This window comes from Lynx canadensis, chromosome C1 (assembly GCF_007474595.2).
Source record: "Lynx canadensis isolate LIC74 chromosome C1, mLynCan4.pri.v2, whole genome shotgun sequence".
In the NCBI taxonomy this organism is placed as follows: Eukaryota; Metazoa; Chordata; class Mammalia; order Carnivora; family Felidae; genus Lynx; species Lynx canadensis.
In genome coordinates, this window is record NC_044310.1 from 43580385 (window position 1) to 43597397 (window position 17013).

General features: G+C 53.6%; 1 protein-coding gene across 3 annotated transcripts in view; it reads right to left on the reverse strand.

The window, feature by feature from the left end:
* The window catches only part of SSBP3 (single stranded DNA binding protein 3), a 165410-nt gene that overhangs the window by 27540 nt on the left and 120857 nt on the right, over window positions 1–17013 (reverse strand). The window lies entirely within an intron of this gene.

Genomic DNA, 17013 nt, shown 5'->3' on the forward strand with positions numbered 1-17013 from the left:
TTCTGGTCTAGAGGGCAGTGAGCCACCTATGGTTCCGAGCTGACCCCGGAAGCCTTGGGCTATGCTGACCTCGACTCCCCCCAGAAGAGATGAGGAGATGAATTCACTTAAACCACGGGGTTGGTCAAACTGTGGGCTGCAACCCATTAATGAGTGGTGAAATCAATTTAGTGGGTTACAACCATTGTTTCCTAAATATCTGGAACAGAATAAAATAATAGAAAATATCGAACAACTCTGTGTATACAAAGTCAAGTATTTTTCACGAACTGCTTTTTACATTTATACACACGTGTGTGTATAAATGTCCAATGTATCTCCTCCTGTGGGTCCGTCACAAAGCACAAAAAACTCATCTTGGAGGCTCCTTCCTGCCTGCTCAGAACATTCAGAGCTGGACTCTGGTGCTGGTGATGAGAAGCATACCCTACTTGTCTCTTCTCCACCCAATACTCTCAGAATATTTTGAGAAAAACTCAACACCGGCAGGGGGAATGGGGGGGGGGGGTTTACATTAAAGAAGAGAGGGAGAGAGAATCTCTGAGATGCAGGTAGGATTTTCTTCAACAGTCTCTTCCCTGAAAGCCAGGCTGCCCAGCCTCCCACCCGCTCAGGAAACCAGGCTGGGGCTGGGGACGGGTGGAGGGGCTGGTACCAGCCAGCAGGGCCAGGGGACGCAGAGAAGAGGTGTGCAGAAAAAGACTGCAGGAGGCATACAGGAACCCGGGGGGCACCACCGAGGACAGGCCTGGAGTTTCCTGGCCAAGCGAGGGGCTGCTCACTTCCGGAGAGCTCCGCGGAGCAGATGTTCCCCTACCTGCCACGCTACTAATTTCAACAAGTGTGTGTCTTTCTAGCGGCTGCCAGCAACGGCATGGTTTGTTACCATGAGCAATTTTCTTAATTAACAGACATTAATTAGCCATTTAGCAATTTTGCAAGCATTTGTTTAGCGGCTTTCCTAAACATGAATACCACTGTGATAATGGCACTGATTAGAGGGTCCCCTAATTAACAGTACAGGGAAGGAAAATTGAAATCACATAAATTAAAAAGGGAGGGGAAGTTAATGAAGGCGGGACATATTTGCACCTGCAAGTCTTTTGTACCATGAAACTTGGGTGCAATGTAAACAAAATAAGATAATTCAAAGCCAACCCCCCAAAAAAAGAAAAATAAAAAGAACAGAAGAGAAGGGTTCAAGGGTGAGGTCCAGTTGCCAAGAGGGGGCAAAAGGCCTTCTGTCAGTTCCCAGCTCTTGGCAGGAAGGGAGCGCCTCCTCCCTCCAACCCTCATGGCCCTCACGGGTAACATACAGTCCTTCAGAGAGAGCAGTGTGTCTCTGGGCAGGTCCCCCACACCTGTGCCCCCGTTAGCCAGGGGAGGCAAGCAGGCTGACTCGATGACAGGTTGCCGAAAATGTATGCAAAGCACCGAAGAGTGTGTGACACCCACAGGGGGCCTCAATCGATGGCAGTCCTTGCTGAGGGCCAATTCTTGAAACTGGGTCTCGGAGGGCCATTCTAAGCCATCTCTTGGCCATGGATTATGGCTGCTCGGGCCCCCAGAGGTTCACAGGGCAGGCTGGTATGTGTGCTTCACCTCCCTACCTCCCTCAGAAGCTTCTGGATGGACTCTGGTGACTGGTCCCTGAATGAGCAGATGTGGCATAGGTTTGCCTCAAAGCAGGTGCCTCAAGACAAACGGCCAGTGAGTATTAAGAGCCGGGAATGTGGCTGGTCAGTGAGGCCCCAGCAACTTCTCTGGCCAGCGGGGAGAGGCGGGGAGTAGTAGGCTGTTAAGCTAGGGAGGAGCAGCATCTCAGAAGTCTCCCCTGTGACCTGGAGCCAGGCTCTGGAATACTGAGGACAAGAGAACCCTCACCCAGGCCAGCCAGTTACCCAAACAGAAAACCCCACCATGATCTCAAGATGGACACAGATGCTCAGCGTTCACGTCCCCAGGGCACGGAGCTCCCCTCCCACCCACTGGGGGTGTTGACCAGGCTCTGCTTGTGTATTTCCCAGCACTGCATGGCCCCCAGCACTACTGGGAGCTCTACGAGCCAGAAAGCTTTTCTTCCATGGAGCCAGAAGTCTACCAATTCCCAGTGGTCCGCTATGTCTACCCAAAGCTCCATCCTCCGTGTCTCTGCTACCTCCACTCGGCGTGCAGCTGTCTGCCACTACATCTGCGTCTGGACTTTGTCCTCAAGACGGCATATAACGGCACAGGGAGGGACCCCGCACACTTGGCACGTTCTTAGGAGCAGAGAACAGGTCCTGCGTTTGAAATGTTTGCTTCTGTTAAGAGGATGACAGACGTGTTCCCATCTCCACAAGGAGGTACGGAATTTGCTGCCTTTTGGTTTAGTGGGCCAATAAAAGGTGTTTCTCTCGCATCCTGCATGCTCAAAAAGAGACTAACAGATAGGTATAGAGAAAATGGACTTTATGGTCTTTTCAACTCATTACTCACTTGGTCAAAAGGCTACAGAGAAGGCAGACCAAAAAAAGGATCTTGATCTTTGTTGACATGTTGGCTTTTCTCTTCCCCAAATTCTGAAAAGATCTGGCAGGCAGGTGGAAAGGATCAAGGTGGGAGGGAGTCCTAACGCTGATAATACTGATGAGTTTTCCCACATAGGACGGCTCCAGGGGCCTTCCTGGAGCTGGTGGGTAGGAGCAGACATCTGAGGTGCACAAAGTACTGGGCTAAACTGGAGTTGGGGGGGGGGTCCCACTGGAAACTTGGCGAGAACCGCACCTGCTGGCAGTCACTTGTTTGTTGGGTGGCCCTGACAGATCAACACTTCTTCCAACGTCCTACATTTACAGGGGAGAAAAGAGAGGTCCAGCACAGACGCAGGACCTGCCCAAGACCACGCTGGTGGCTAAACCACATCTCCTAACCCCAGCCCAGGGCTCTCTTCATGGTGATCATGTTCCTGTCCACTGGAGGTAAACAAACAGGGTTTGAAAGAACCCGGTTCAAATCATGACTCTGCCACTGACTACACTTCCCTCATCGGTGAAATGGGAATAATCGAAGCCACACAAGGCCACGTGGGGGAGCTGGCCTTCACCTGTATTAGCTCAGGTAACCCTGGACCCCTCACAGGAAAGGCCATCAGTGGCTCCACTTACACCTCAAAAGGGTGAAGCCACTTGCAAAGCTGTTCAGCAGTGGAAACAGCAGCAGAGTCTGATTCCAGAGCTCCAGGGGGTCTGAGCTTGCCCACCATCCTAAGGAGCTCGGAAGTGGTGCCTCCGTGTCACACGTGGAGCACAAAGACCAGGGAAGAACAAATCCTCGAGGCTGAAGGATGTGTCGGCGCATGCAGTCACGTTCACCCACACACACATATTCTGGATGCTGACCTCAGGCGTCCGGCCAGCCCCATTTCCTGGGGGTGGGTCATGGAGATGCATCAGACTCATCTGGCCCTAGAGGCTCCCACGCTAGTTGGCAAGAAGTTATGAGGACATAGTGACAAATGGGCTCGAGTGTCAGTTAAAATGCCTTGGGCTCCAAGAGAAGGGGGCAAGTAAACTGAGGCCCAGAGTGGCCGTAGAACGTGGGCCAACAGGCAGCTGGTATGAGAACTGGGACCCCCTGACTGGTCAGAGCTCTTTCCACTGCAGTGCTCTGCCCCTACCATGGGGGGACAGCAAGGAGGCCTGCACCTGGCAGAGACCCCAACTCGGGAAACCCTGCAACTGAATCTGGAAAAAGGAAGCGGCAAACGTACCCACTTCCTGCCTGGGCCTTCATCCTGCCCCAGACCCTATTAATGGACTTGCCACTGTGTCTCACACGTTCCCGGGATCTCTGACCGGAGATACAGAACTCTTGCACTTCCTTTTCATTCTTCCTGCAATGCCACCGTTGGGTGGTGGTACGCACAGCAGCCTCTAAGAGCCACTGCGGGGAGGGCGTGGGGAGGCTCTGCCACAGGTGTGATCGAAGCAAACGCTGGGCCATTTCACTTAAACTCTGGATGCTGCCAGTTCCGTGGAAGAGCCTTTGCCATCACGGACGTCGTGGGGAGCAGAACATTCCCACAGCACAGCCGACCCAAGGTCTCTGCAGAAAGGCATTTCAGAAGCATCAGCAGGAGTCACCTATGCCTCCCGGTCACTTCCGGGTGGAGTCCCTGGACTTCACCTAAAGTCATCCATGAGAGATCGAAGGGCTTGTTGCACGATGGAGGAAAGCTTCAGGTTGCATGGACCTGGCATCTGATCCCAGCCCCCGCAGGGCACGCTGTGAGTCCAGTTTCCTCACGAGGACGACAAGGGGAATTGCAGTGGGGTGGTGCAGCGGACAGCACCAGGCACGCACAAGGTCCTCAGTCTTCTGTGGTCCCGCGCCACATGCTCCGGTGGCCACTCGCTGCCCGTGTCCGGGGAAAGTGCAAGCTAGACCCTCTCTGCCGGGAGCACCCTCCTCAGCCCTGTCAAGGTGCACCCCCGAAACACGGCTCCATCCTCTTCAGACCCTGTCTTTTCTGCAGACGCTGCGTAGGCTGCTCAAGCCACCCCACGTGGACATCCTGGGCAAGGCCCAAACGGGGCAGCGAGGCTGGGCCAGCAGGCGGACCCCACAGCCACAGTCAGCCAGCCCCCGGGGGGGGGGGGGGCGGGGGGTATAACTAACACCTTTGAGTTCAAGGAACCAGGAGGAAAAGTTAGTACCAAGAGGGTGACCAAGTTGGCCCTCTGAGCTAAAAACTCTTGCAGGTAAGAGAGGATAGCTCTTTAAAATTAAAAGGCAAATAAGCAAACAAACACTGCACTGATGTCTTTAAAGGAACAAAGTAATAAAAACCATGTGCTAACTTTAATGTTTCCAAAACTCACCGCTCCTTCACCCAGTGCCACCTCACACTCTGCAAAGCTGCCTTTCCCTGTCTAGCAATCATGGACCTGCTGAGAAACAGAGCTGAGACTTAGCCCCAGGCTTTCTGGGTGCAGAGGGGAACCTGGGAGAGAGCACGAATGAAGCCGGGCTGTGGCCAGTGGCCAGAGTGTCGGCCCCAGAGCCCAGGGCACTCGGGCTAGAGCCGTGCCTCGTATCCCTGAGCCCTGAGCTGCTCATCTGTAAGGGGGAGGGTTTCAGGTGACACGTTCCTCATACCGAAGCCATACAAGTACCCTGCAAGCTGCAGAATAATGCTACGTGGTTACCACTGGCTAAATTTGCTCTGTCTCAACAGAAGGCCTTTGGGGAAGGGGACTTGACGTTTTAGGTGGCTCAGAGACAAAACACTGCACACCTTCCCTGACTCATGGGGCCACTGGCCCCTGGGTTGGCAAGGCTGAGGGGATGGGTTTCATCTACTGGCAGCAGAGACAGACGACCGGCATTACTAGGGGCCTGTGTAATCTGCCTGTTGGGTGTGTCACTTTAATTGAGTGAATATAAAATTACATTAATTATACACATGGTAAAAGGCATGCGGCAGACAATCCAATTTGCTCCTTGGACACAAATGCTGACGGAAAACGCTGTTAGCCCATTCTGGGGAGAGGGCCAAGGTGTGCCCGAGTGCCACTGACACCCGACATCCGTCAACGTGGTCTGCCTGGTCCCTGGAGCACGAAGTTGACCACCTGGCTAGGTGAAGGAGGGAGAGCTTTAACCAACCCCCCCCCCCCCTTTTAACATGCGCCTCATTGGAGGAAAAGTTATTTCTTTATCTTGACCCATGGGAACAAAGTTGGCAACGGCTCACACAGTGGCTTTCCTATCCTTGCTTCTATCTGTCCTCTCTAGGGCTTCTCTATGTGTGTGTATGTGGGAGGTATAGGCCAGAGTTGGAGCTGAAATTACCAACTCTCCGAGGGCGGAGGAAGCCTGGGCCATCCGTACGCCCACCCAAAACGAGCCTGGGACGCAAGCCTGGGACACACACAGCAGGTCCTCCGGGGGCTGAGCTGGGCCATACCCAATGGCATGACCCCAGGAGAGCTCCAAGTCAGGGGCTGCTGGCCACGGCCACCTAGGAGATGAGCCTGCAACAGTCGTGACTCTCCATGGGCACCTGACAAGGAGAATGGGTTTTGCCAGAGAGGTCGAGTGACAACAGCCCATCTTCCCAGGATGGTGGGGAAGTTACCAGTCAGAAGGAGCAAGACAGTACACAGCATTTCCCCCTTGGGGTCGCCTCTGCATACCATCAGCAATCTACATGGCCACCGAGGTCCATTCTGTGCAGAGATCAGCGGAAGACTCATTGATTTCTGTCTGAGCAAAGGCCCCAGCTGACCTCCCCTTCTCCCCCCTCTTTCCGAGGAACCGAGACAGTGCCGGGCAGACAGCAAGGGCAAGAGGTCCGCACACTTGTGAATCTGGTGCCAAGACGCTCACAGGAGGTGCTCAGCGTATGTTCTTCTCAAGAGGCATGAGGCACACACGCTTGCCTCACAGAGACAGAGACGCAGAATCAGCAGGCGACGGTTTTCAAAACAAAAGGAGGAAACGTGGCAAATGAAAGTAGAGGCGGGTCCACGACCTAACGCAGAGTTCCGGCACATACTGCCCCCCACCAGGCTCTTCCCCCAGCTCTATGCATAGACAGGGAGACTGAGCCCCATCTCACTGGTCCCAGGTCCAGGCTGGGTGCCCTGCACCACGCTGCATGCCCAAAGCGGAGGCTGGAGTGCCAGGACCCCAACAGCACAGCCACCATGTTCAGCTAGAGTAGGCGCTGGCAAACTATGGCTCGGGGCCAAATAGGGCCTGCTGCCTGTTTGTGTAAATAAAGTTTTATCGGAACACAGCCATGCCCACTTGTCTACTGTCCAGAGCTGCTGTCATGCTTTGATGGCAGAGTTGTGACAGAGACCAGATGGCCCACAGAGCCTAAAAGATGTACTGTCTGGTCCTTCAGAGAAAATGCTTGCTGACCCCTGCGATACATAATGGTTTTCAAGGCTGTAGAGGGAAAAAACTGGGGTCTTTTTGAAATTCTCAAGGTGAAATAAAATAGTACTGTATCTACTTTCTAATTTTTTAACCTTATATTTCTCTAATAAAATAAGTGAAGCAAAAATCAACCCCATTTACAGTAAGGAAAGTGAAGTCCAATGACATTACAGTATTATTTATCACAGCCACAGTTTTTCCCACTGAGGATGAACAGAATGAGCACTAGACCACGGGTCAGTGAACCCGAGTTCTAGTTCTCCCATCAAAATGCCACGTGGCCAATCTCTGAGCCCTGGTTTTCTTGATCTTTCATCATTATAACACAATTAACCAGCATTCACATCCAGCTGGCTGGTCCTAGAGTACCTCCTTGCTGATCATCTCCCCAGTTTCCTTCTTGCCACAATGCTGGGGAACAAATTCATCCCTCGAATGCCAGCACAGACCATCCTGGGGGCTCCATTCCAGCCCTGACTTCTTTCAGCAGGCCCACACTGTTTGACTCTCTCCTGGGCCGTGAAGTTCTCTAGGGTCATCTCGAGGAAGGGCTCTACTTTGAATGGCTGTGGTTGGGATGGGGTAGGTTTAAGAGAGGTGACTTTGCCTCCGGCTGCTAAACGTTTGCGGTCTCCCTGCTAGAGATTCTTTGTACGTGCCTGTGTCCATATAACCAGGCACCCTTTATAGGGACACAGGGAAAAGCAATGATACCCAGAACATATGTGCAAAACCCAGTCCACCTTGGCAATGATCCAGCCACTGGGTTCCAGAACCCTGGGCCAAGGAGGCACTAAGCACCAGAGACGCTTGAATAGTACTTCAGGCCTCCCCAAAAGAGTCCCAGGCTGTTGGAGAGACCAGAGTTTAACTATTACCACAGCAGCACCCCAACAGAGACAAGGTACCAGGCATGCTAGAGAGCAAGAGGGCAGCAATTACAGAATAATCACATTTAGGCAAGACCTGGAAAGATGATCAGGTGTCCTCTGGCAGAAAAGGCACAGAGGGGCTTCTGGGCTGAGAGACTGGCACCTGTGCTCTACAGGTCGTGTGGGCACAGTGCTAGAGGGCCTTATGCACAAGATGGGGAGACCTGGGGCTGGGCGCTCCAGGCTGAGAAGTGGGGTCATTAACCTTTAGCAGCTCGTGCCTAAGTGTTGGAAATTATACACCCTTTCCCTTGCCCCTTTCCCTTCCTTTCCCTTCCTTTCCCTTCCTTTCCTTTCCTTTCCTTTCCTTTCCTTTCCTTTCCTTTCCAGAGATGTTTCTATGGTGTCTCTCAACTTAGAAATTAAGACTTCTCGGGACACCAAGTCCATAGCTGTCTGGGGTGCTGATTCCCATCTCTCTCTGACCACACATGGAGTATGCACCTGCTCTCCCACTAAGCCATACTCCAGTCCTGAACAGCTAGCCCTCTTTAGTGCTGGCAAAGGAGCTGGGGCCCGGGGGAAGGCTTCCAATACCCAGTCCCAGCCATGTGGGTTTCTGGTCAGGATCCAGACAGCAAACCTCTCCCTCCCTGACATATACTCACTGCCGTAGAGACCGACTCTCTGCGTCAATGGGTAAGAGACTGACTCAGGATCCAGAACCACACCAATCCCTAGGAACACCTACCTTGCCAAGAGAACAAAATCCCCCCCCCCCACCCCATCAAAAGATTGCCTTTTGCTCTGAGAATGGATAGTGCTGCAGAGACACATCCTACTCCTGCCCGCCAGCCTCCACACTGCCTCTCACCCGCGCTCAGGCTCCGCTGTTAATCACAACGGCACACTGAAGGCGAGGTGCATATTAAAAAGGCACTGCCTCATCCACCCGGAGAATTCCTGCTCTACTTTAAGCTCTCCAGACACATGCATGGATACAGCCTTCCTCTCCTACCCCTTCACGCCCTGACAGACAATCCAAAAAGTAAAGATTTCATCATATCCAACTAGGAAGAGGAGACACAGGGCTCTGGAAGGCACAAATCCAGAATGCCAGAATTCAACCCCTATTGTCCACTGACCACAAGAGGAAAAAGAAGTTGGCCAAGGTTCTCCCTTTGGTTTGCAGCTCCCTGGATGACTGGGAGGGAAGGGAACAGCTTGGGGAATGGCCCAAGATTTCATCTTCCTTCCTCAGCCAAGGAGAAGCAACAGATGGGGCAGGGGAAGAACCAGGACTCTGGGGAGAAATGGGTTTAGGAAGCCTGCCCGCGGTCACCCGGGCAGTGGGTTATGCAACTGGCTCACCTCAGCAAAAGCACAGGGGCAGCTGGGGACGGAGGGGGCTAAGCGCTGTTGGAAGAACCCCAGATTCATGGGCCAGGAGCACCGTCTGCAGTCTCCCCCACCCCACTACTTGCTTAACCTTACCTGTAAAATGGGACACCCCACCTCCTCCCAGAGAGCTGCAGGACTGAGATACTGAGAGTCAAGTACTTAGTCTGGTGCCAGGAACTGGCCCTCACCAAAGGGAGGCTGCTGGTAACAAAAAGCTGTCAGGATCTTCCCCACCTCCAGGAATACTTCAGGAGCTCCCCTCTTTCTTTGACTAAGCTTTCGTATTACCCCAAACCCAGGGAGCGGCCTCCTTGTGTTCTAACAGTTTCAGGCTAGAGGCATGACCCTCACGCACTCTGCCTGATGTTGAGAGCTCTTCAGCATACTCTGCAGAAGTCGTGTGGCCCTTGAAGTGGTCCTTTATTTCTTCTGCTTTCCACCACACCTCCCACGTCCGCCCCTTCTAACACTGGTGCGTATCACAGATGGGCAGATGGAGACCGAGAAAGGTAAAGCCATTGCCCCAGAACAAACTGCAAGTCTCCAAACACTTAGCGCCTTTTCCACAACTTCAGAGTAAATTTCCTGGGACCAGATGCTATAATTATTCTGAGGAAGAGGCACTTAATCAGATCCACATTTTGGGCATATCTTTTTTGACCTTGGGACAAGGACAGGGCAAGACTCTGTCAAAGTCTTCTTGAATGAAATGACCCAAAATTGAAGAGCCTTCATGCAACAAGGGGAGGGGAGGATTCTGCAGTCTGTAGAAGAGGCCACAGAGACATGCTGGAGGGACAAAGTCGTGTGTGAGAGCAATAGCTCTGGCCCTTGCCCTGGGGATCAACAGCTGGTCTAATAATGGTGTGAAGGTAGCAGGGGTCAGATCACAAAGACCTGTGAATGGCATACCCAGAACCTGGACTTGATTTCCTCAATGTAAGGACACCATAGACAGGAAGTGCACTTGCTGAAGGAGAGCCGCCCACTGGCCTGCAGTTAGCCCAGGCTGGGGTCGGCCCCATACTATGAACATCTGCAGTCAGGTTCTGCAGGGCCAGGCAGAAACCTGTCACTCAATGTGTACTGAAGGAACAGATGATTGAATGCCAGCCCCTAGGAAGGAGGCCTTGTGCAGATTTCTGATCTGCCTTTCATTCCGGCCACATTTCCAAACGCATAGCTGGTAAAGTGGGTGGAAGCTGTTCCTGTTTTATCGGCGGGGAGCTGAAACTCAAAATTTACCCAGGTGAGGTCCACTAGTAACAGAACTCAGGATAACCGGCAAAGACCCAGCCTCCCGGGCGGGAGAGCTGACATTAACTCACAGTAAAAGGAGTTCATATTGCTGAGCCTGGCAGGAACAGAATCAGAAGCTCCTGAACATACAACCTGCTTCCTTGCCTCTACCTCCCCTGTAAACTCCCAGCGGGTAGACCAGGGAACAAGGAGTTAGGCCAGGTGGGCAGAACTAAGTAAGGTAGCACATTAAAGGGCCAAGCAGGGCCTGGTGCTTAGTAGGTAACAGGTACGTCAGTCTAACTGAAGGGTTAAGTACTAAAAAGCCAATCAATCTCGAAAACACCCAGAGCCTCTCCCACACATCATTGCCCCCAAGGCTGTGCTGAGCCCCTAACACTCCCTTCTTGGAAGAACACTCACGGTGGCCCTAGCCCTACCCTGACCCTTACCTCTGAGAAAAGAACAGCCCCAGGACAGACCTACACATATCCACAAGGAAGATTCCTGAGTATTTACCCACACCAGGCACCAGGCAGGGCTCCACAGGTTCATTTCACGCCATCCTCACAAGTGCCCAAGAGTCTGGGGCTATCTTCATCCCCAACTGGCAGATGAAGCAATGAGGTTCAGACAGGTTAGCGGACTTTCTCAAGACAACCCAGGCTGCGTGACCTCAGGGCCTCCAGGAAGGATGGAACACCTTCAGAGAGGGTGAGGGAGGGATGACAGATGAGCTTCCAGGGGCCCAGGTGCTAGGCTTCTGACTACTGGTCAAGCCAGATCCTAAAGCCAATGGGTAATGTTTCAATGGCAGTGAGAAACCATCACTGAACACGGACACATTTCTCCGTATAGCCAATCCTTACCAGAGCTCCAAAGAGGCCTTGTGATTTGCTGAATGACTGCTCCTCAGCACAGCTGAGGACACCAGTGCCCGGAGAGGTCAGGTAAGCTCCCCAGAAGACGTGGTCAGGAAGTGACAGCGGGCTGTCTTGTTCCAAAGCCCCTGGTCACAGCCACTGCACACTGTGATGCTGACACTTCATGGAAAAGCTGCGGCTTCCTAACCATACTCTTACCAAGTGTGACGCCACCATTTTGGTATTAGCAAGAGATAGGGGGCTTGCTGAATGACAGGTGGGCCTGGCCCAGGGGTTTTGTTTATCCCAAGGCCTTCATCTGGGGGAGGGCACTTGTCTGCGAGAGGTCGGCTGCGGAGTTCATTTACGCAGAAAACAGGACATGAACTCAAAACCCACACTGTGGATCTCCTGCCATATCCCAGCTCTTGGAACACTCAGGGAGATGCGAGAAAGTCCTCAGACTCCAGTCCAGCCCGCTGGCCCAGCCCAGACTCCCCATTGGGCAGTTTCCTTTCAGAGTGGTATGATCTCATTCAGGGGGGGTCTATCCTGAGCCACATAATGCCAAGGCGTGTTATTATAGGATTCCACTGGAATTCTCTTCCTCCAACCTTTTCTGCTACAAGGGCTGAGGAATTTGACCTTTTTTTTTTTTTTAAGGGAAAAAACCTCAGCACGATTTGCACAGGAGGAAGGTGGAAGCAGAAACACGGGAGGGTCTACCCCCTCAGCCAACTATGAAGAAACAAAACAGAAACACAGGGGGCTCCTCCACCCCCATGACAGGCAGGAGGATCTTGGCAGGGGTGACAGGGGGAGGGAGGGAACAGACGCGACCCTGGTGCTGGGACAGGGGACAACATGGCACGGCAGCTCTCAAACCCAGGAGGGAGAAATCCAGTTCTAAAAGAAACCCAAAGTAAAAGCCCAGGCAGAGAGGCGAAAAAGGATAAACCAGCCCAAGCTTTTTAATACACGAGAGGTGAAGGAGGCTACTGGAACACCAATCCTTGAGGATGGGATCCACAAAAGTCAGAGATGCGAGTAGGCTTACAACTCAGGAGAGGCCAGAGGGAGGGGACATGCTGGGGTCTCCTGGGGGGAGCGTAAGGAGCAGCAGCAAGAACTAGCCCGGGTCTCCTAGGTCCAAGGGTCCTTCCGGAAGACGTTCCCCCTCCTCTCCCCAGAAAGGGAGCAGAGACCTGGGGCTGGGGGCGGTCCCTGGTGGGGAGGCAGAGGCGGCCAGCAGCTGAGCTCCCCAGCGGCGTGGGGCCGGCTCCGCGTTAGGGGGCGGTCGAGGCCTGCGGAGCGGCTGGGTGCTTTGTTACTGAGCAAATCTCCCAGGCACTGACTGCTGATGCATAGCTAACAGGGCGGCAGACATTGATTTATGTTCAACTTTCCATTTCATCAGCGAGAGTTACGGCGCGACATGCGGAGTTCACGTTTTTCGGAGGGGCGGAGAGGTGGCTCGAGTGTGCAGACACAAACATGCCCGCCCGCGTGCACAGAGGCACACGCGCCAGTCAAGGCCGCAACTTTGTTTTCCCTTTCCGAAGGGAGGGCGAGGGGGCCGGCAGCCTGGCACGTCAGGAGTAACCTTTTGTCCGCGGTTGCTAGGAGCCCCGGCGCGGTCATCTGCCGCCGGGCAGACGTTAGGCACCAAGCTGGCTGCCGGGCGGGGCGGGAGCACAGCCTGACCTTTGTGGAGGTGGTGTTGGCAAGAAAAGGTTTTTTTCCTCCTCTCCTGCCCTGGCCTTTCCACCCAGGCCAGGCAATTATGCAGGGAGGCCTGTGTGTGGGTCCACGGTGGGGAGAAGGGGACAGCCCAGGTGACAGAGTTTCTGAGCGGCCAGGGGTTTATGAAGTCCTCTAAAGCACGTATGGCCCAGAGAGGGGAGGATGGTTCCCCAAGGACACACAGCCGTTTGGCAACACGGTCGGACTCAAATCAGGGCGTCCAACAGCCAGGGCAGGGGTCTTCAGGCTTAAAGCTAGCTTCTAGCTTCTTCACAGGAATCAGAGGAGTGGTGCTCTTGCTGCAGAGCGCACCAAGTTGGCTTGGAACAGGTGGGGCTGGGGTGGGAGCAGCTCAGGGCCCAGCAGTTGGGGTGCCCCGCCTCCTCTCTAATCCTTCTCAGCGGGAGTGACCCTGCCTTCTGTCAGTCTGGAGGCAGACAACAGGGTGAGGGGCGGGGCGGAGGGGGTGCTTCTGTCCCCGGCAGGAACTGGTGCACTCACCCCTGACACAGCATCTCTGTCCTCCTCTCCCACAGACCAGCGCATCTATCAGACCCCCTCTGGCCCACAGCAATGCAGACGTGGCAAGGGCCGAGGCCAGAGAATGGGGTCCAGAAAGGGAGGGGATTTGCTCCCCAGTGGACTGAGTGCTCATTCAAAACTCTATAGAGACTACCACCTGGTCCAGGCCTGTCTTCCCTGAGCAACTCTGGCCAACGTGAGCCTTGGTTTCTTCATCCAGAGTGGGAATGCTGTTAGCTGTCAGGCCTACCTCAAAGGGTCAAATGGAATCACATAAGGGGACCACTTTTCTCATCTAGCGAGCCTTCTACCGACAACTACAAGAGGGGGTCAAGATAGTTCCATTTTAGGACCTGAAAACACTGACTGGGAGCCTCAAGGGGCAAAGGGGCAGCCACAGGACCATGTGTGGGGCCCCTGCCTTCTAAAGTGAAGGGTCTGATAGGAGGCGGCTGGCTGACAGCCTCTCGCTACCTCAGGCCAAGGTAGGCCAGAACCCGTGGCATCCTCCCAGCTCTGCTTCCTCCCCACGCCCATATCCAAGGGGCTGTTGGTTCAGGCCAGGGAGGTGCTCGGCACTGCACTCAGTCACCACTCCAGCCCAGGCCCTGGCCAACCCCCAGGGGACCACTGCCTGGACTCCACACTTCCACAATGGCCAGCTTGCCACAAGCACAGCCCCTCCAGGCCACTGAGGGGTCTTCCTGGAACCGGGCCACTCCCCTTCTTAGGAATCTTCCATGGCTCCTCTGTCTTTAAGTTACAGTCCTTTGAGCGTCTATCCAGGTCTCCTGCCTTTCCAAACTTGCCCTTTCATACTCATGTCCTGGCACACTGCCCCACCCCCTTACTGGCAACTGCCTCCTGCTCAGGCCTCCTATGTCAGCCCCTCAGGGGAAATTTCCCAGATGGACCCCAGGCTAGGCCAGCTGCTCCTGCCCTCGTGGCACTGAAGCCTCAGTGTAATCACTCCCTGCCTCCACCAGACTGCGAGCCCCTTGAGGGCAGGTCCACGGCTGCCTCCTTCGTCCGCAATGCTCACCAAGGGTGGGTGACCGCGAGGTCACTGTGCCCTTAGAGACCATGTCTGGCCAATGGGCTAAAGGATGATCAGCAAGTCTGCCAAGACTTACATGGTTTAGGTCCCGGCCTCAGATTCACCATCCATCGAATGGCGATCTAAACCCCCACCCATCTAGCCCTCCTGTGCAGCAAGCTTTGAAAACCACACAAACAGGGTGGTTTCTTTCTTTCCAAGCCTCCCCTAGTCCCGCCCTGGCCCTAGTCAGCAGAGAGGTCTTTCCTGCTGCTGCAGCTTTCTGGCAAGGAATGTCAGCTCACAGTGCTGCTGCCTGCTTCCCGCCGGAGAGGAAGGCAGGAAATGGACAGCACTCGGCCCAGCTCTTGGGAACTGCCTGAGCTCCTGCTGCCAGCCTGCTCTCATTTACTGGGCTTTGATCCTCCCTGGAAACACACCAGCCCAGCCCAAGGCGTTCAGTCCCCAGGGCTCTCTACTGAGCACTGAGTCTCTACTTGGTTACCACCAGTGCCAAGGAGCTCACTACTTTGTTAAATTGGCAGGTGGTAGAACCATCTTCCACACAAAGATTCAAATTGGCCTCCCTCTTCTTTCCTCTGAAGGACCTGAGATCTAAGGGCTGAAGTGTTGCAGAGGCAGATCTGAGCATCTTCTTCTTGTTCTAAGATTTATTCATTTAAGTAATCTCTACATCCAATGTGGGACTCGAACTCACAACCTCGAGATCAAGAGTTGCATGCTCTTCCAACTGAGCCAGCCAGGTGCCCCAGGTCTGAGAATCTTCTATATGGCTAAACTTCAGATACTTGCAGTCACTTGTCAGAGCCCTCCTGAGGCTGCTTCTCTCCCAGAAAAACCCCAGCTACTTCTGCAGGAAATGAGGAGAGAAGCGCTCCTATAGTCTCAACAGGAAAGGTCAAAGGTCACGTGTATCTGTTTCTTCCTCTTATTTTTGGATCATTTCTTAGGCTTCTGAGCTATACACATGACATGCTCCTTCTCCTCCCCTACCCCCACCCACAACTGATGGGGAGGGTTCTCTGGAGGTAGACCTCAGAGGTGAGTGGACTCAGCTGGCAGGAATTAAGAACTCCTTAGAATGGGGGGGGGGGGGGGGGGGGACACATGTCAACCCCTACTGTGCCCCCACTACAATGGAAAGTATCTGGGGATGCTCAGAACAGAACAGGCTGTGCTTCGGGCAAAGGGAACTGGCTCCCCCAGGACTGTCTTGTCCAGAGAAGGCTCGGTCTTTAGCCCTTTGACCTCTGTTGGGTCTCTGCAATACCAGTCTCCATCATTAATGTGGTCAGCCCCCAAGTTCCTGCCCCTACAGAGCTGACAGAGCAGTACAGAGTTAACTGTTCTAGAACACAGACCTGGCCAAGGTATTATCCAGACCAGGGTGCTCCAGTGGCTCCCACTACCCCCAGATGGAGCCCACAGTCCCTAAAAAGGTCCATCAAACACTGCCAGAAAACTCTCCAGTCCCCCTCTCCTAGTGAGCACCTACCTATCATCCACCTCACTCTACACACCGTCCCAGACCGTACTGCCTCCAGGAAGCTCTTGAGCAGGCTGGTCTCTCCATTTCTTGCTATAGGGCATGGGTTTACCTGTCAGTCTCTCTGGTAGGTTGGGTGCTTCTGGGGGCAGACTATGACTGGTCAGTTCTGGCCTAGAGTCCAGCCCCCTGCCCTCAGAGGTGGCTGACCACTATCGCTAACCACAGTCCCGCCTGCCTCTGAGCCTCCATCCTGTATCTATGAAGTGAAGCCTGGACTAGATCACGGATGGCAAATACACGGGTCATGTACTACCACTTACATCCCCATGTTCATGGCAGACATTGCCAGTCGGTATCTGCTGAGCCTGGACGTGGCTTCTGCATCATTCCCAGCACCGTGTTCTAGCAAGACACCACTAACCAGTCAGAGCTGCTGTCTGAATAGAAACATTGCCTGCTTTTGAGACAAGATGGCTAGAGTTTCTCTTTCTCCCTCCATCATTTCCCTCCTTTTCCTTGGTCTCTATTGTCTCTTCTTCCTGTAGGCAATCAGACATGTATCTGACTGCCGTGGAAGAACACCAGGATCTGGAAGCAGCAAGCCCAGGTTTAGACCCTGATTGTAGCCCACAGCTGAGAACTCTGGGGAAGTCATTCACCTTTCCGAGTCTCACTTTCCCAATTAGCCCTGCCCCCTCTGCAGAAAGGCTACGATCAAAATGAAAGTAAGCTGGATGTCTAAAAACACTACATAACTGAAAACAATCACTGGAATTTAAAACAAAACAAGAACAAAAACAGCCTGTACTCAATGCTCCCGTCTTCATGACCCCTGCCCTCCTGCAACTCCCCAGCTCTGGACCTAGAAATCCTCATTGGACGGTACCTCCCTTAGAA